Source organism: Oncorhynchus mykiss, chromosome 15 (genome assembly GCF_013265735.2).
Source record: "Oncorhynchus mykiss isolate Arlee chromosome 15, USDA_OmykA_1.1, whole genome shotgun sequence".
Classification (NCBI taxonomy): Eukaryota; Metazoa; Chordata; class Actinopteri; order Salmoniformes; family Salmonidae; genus Oncorhynchus; species Oncorhynchus mykiss.
Genome location: NC_048579.1, coordinates 81,108,253 through 81,111,116, shown reverse-complemented (window position 1 = coordinate 81,111,116; position 2,864 = coordinate 81,108,253).

Below are 2,864 nucleotides of genomic sequence, written 5' to 3'. Positions count from 1 at the left end.
CTTGTTCAAGGAGGGTTTAGGGGAGGGCCACTTGTTCAGGGGAGGGTTTAGGGGAGGGCCACTTGTTCAGGGAGGGTTTAGGTTAAATATATTTTACTGAAGGGAGGACCATCCATTTTAATTTCAGAGAGGTCAGATGTTCCTCCATGTAACCCTTATTTATTAAAAAGGTTCCCTCCCTGACTGTAACTGTTCTCCACTGGGATTCTCTGCCTCTGACCCTATTACAGGGGCTGAGTCACTGGCTTACTGGTGCTCTTCCATGTCGTCCCTAGGAGGGCTGAGTCACTGGCTTACTGGGGCTCTTCCATGTCGTCCCTAGGAGGGCTGAGTCACTGGCTTACTGGTGCTCTACCATGCGGTCCCTAGGAGGGGTGAGTCACTGGCTTACTGGTGCTCTACCATGCCGTCCCTAGGAGGGCTGAGTCACTGGCTTACTGGTGCTCTACCATGCCGTCCCTAGGAGGGGTGAGTCACTGGCTTACAGGTGCTCTACCATGCGGTCCCTAGGAGGGCTGAGTCACTGGCTTACTGGTGCTCTTCCATGTCGTCCCTAGGAGGGCTGAGTCACTGGCTTACTGGTGCTCTACCATGCGGTCCCTAGGAGGGGTGAGTCACTGGCTTACTGGTGCTCTACCATGCCGTCCCTAGGAGGGCTGAGTCACTGGCTTACTGGTGCTCTACCATGCCGTCCCTAGGAGGGGTGAGTCACTGGCTTACAGGTGCTCTACCATGCGGTCCCTAGGAGGGCTGAGTCACTGGCTTACTGGTGCTCTACCATGCCGTCCCTAGGAGGGGTGAGTCACTGGCTTACTGGTGCTCTACCATGCCGTCCCTAGGAGGGGTGAGTCACTGGCTTACTGGTGCTCTTCCATGTCGTCCCTAGGAGGGCTGAGTCACTGGCTTACTGGTGCTCTTCCATGTCGTCCCTAGGAGGGCTGAGTCACTGGCTTACTGGTGCTCTTCCATGTCGTCCCTAGGAGGGCTGAGTCACTGGCTTACTGGTGCTCTTCCATGCCGTTCCTAGGAGGGGTGAGTCATTGGCTTACTGGTGCTCTTCCATGCCGTCCCTAGGAGGGGGCTGAGTCACTGGCTTACTGGTGCTCTTCCATGCTGTCCCTAGGAGGGGTGAGTCACTTGAGTGGGTTGAGTCACTGACGTGATCTTCCTGTCTGGGTTGGGCCCCCCCCTCGGGTTCGTGCTGTGGGGGAGATCTCCGTGGGCTATACTCGGCCTTGTCTCAGGGTAGTAGGTTGGTGGTTTACGGATATCAATCTAGTGGTGTGGGGGCTGTGCTTTGGCAAAGTGGGTGGGGTTATATCCTGCCTGTTTGGCCCTGTCCGGGGTATCGTCGTTGTCATGTGTGTGTATACATGACGCTGTGCGTTGTGCGTATACATATTCATGCTGTGTGTGTACATGATGCTGTGTGTGTGTGTGTGTGTGTGTGTGTGTGTGTGTGTGTGTGTGTACATGATGCTGTGTGTGTGTGTACATGATGCTGTGTGTGTGTGTACATGATGCTGTGTGTGTGTGTACATGACGCTGTGTGTGTGTGTACATGATGCTGTGTGTGTGTATACATGATGCTGTGTGTGTGTGTACATGATGCTGTGTGTGTGTACATGATGCTGTGTGTGTGTGTGTACATGATGCTGTGTGTGTGTGTGTACATGATGCTGTGTGTGTGTGTACATGATGCTGTGTGTGTGTACATGATGCTGTGTGTGTGTACATGATGCTGTGTGTGTGTGTGTACATGATGCTGTGTGTGTGTGTACATGATGCTGTGTGTGTGTGTACACAACGTGTCATTGGTTCCTGGAAAGAAAAGGAATGTTACACTGAATCTGTGTTAAATGGGAAAAAATAGACCAGAACCTGTTGAATATTCATATCCAGAACCTGTTGAATATTCATGTCAGGAACCTGTTGAATATTAATGTCCAGAACCTGTTGAATATTCAGGCCTCATCTCTTAACTCCAGATTACAATAAGAACCAGGAAGTGAAGTGTTATCTATAGGCCTGTTCGCGTGTCATCTTAACTCCTTCCAAGATATGTCTCTATGTCCATCATTTCTCTATGATAACTCACAAAAGTGAGAATGCAACATTCAGTTCTGTCTCCTGTAGTGTCCTCTCTACAACATTCTGTCTCCTGTAGTGTCCTCTCTACAACGTTCTGTCTCCTGTAGTGCCCTCTACAACATTCTGTCTCCTGTAGTGTCCTCTCTACAACGTTCTGTCTCCTGTAGTGCCCTCTCTACAACATTCTGTCTCCTGTAGTGTCCTCTCTAGAACATTCTGTCTCCTGTAGTGTCCTCTCTACAACGTTCTGTCTCCTGTAGTGTCCTCTCTACAACGTTCTGTCTCCTGTAGTGTCCTCTCTACAACGTTCTGTCTCCTGTAGTGTCCTCTCTACAACATTCTGTCTCCTGTAGTGTCCTCTCTACAACGTTCTGTCTCCTGTAGTGTCCTCTCTACAACGTTCTGTCTCCTGTAGTGTCCTCTCTACAACGTTCTGTTTCCTGTAGTGTCCTCTCTACAACGTTCTGTCTCCTGTAGTGTCCTCTCTACAACATTCTGTCTCCTGTAGTGTCCTCTCTACAACGTTCTGTCTCCTGTAGTGTCCTCTCTACAACGTTCTGTCTCCTGTAGTGCCCTCTCTACAACATTCTGTCTCCTGTAGTGTCCTCTCTAGAACATTCTGTCTCCTGTAGTGTCCTCTCTACAACGTTCTGTCTCCTGTAGTGTCCTCTCTACAACGTTCTGTCTCCTGTAGTGTCCTCTCTACAACGTTCTGTCTCCTGTAGTGTCCTCTCTACAACATTCTGTCTCCTGTAGTGTCCTCTCTACAACGT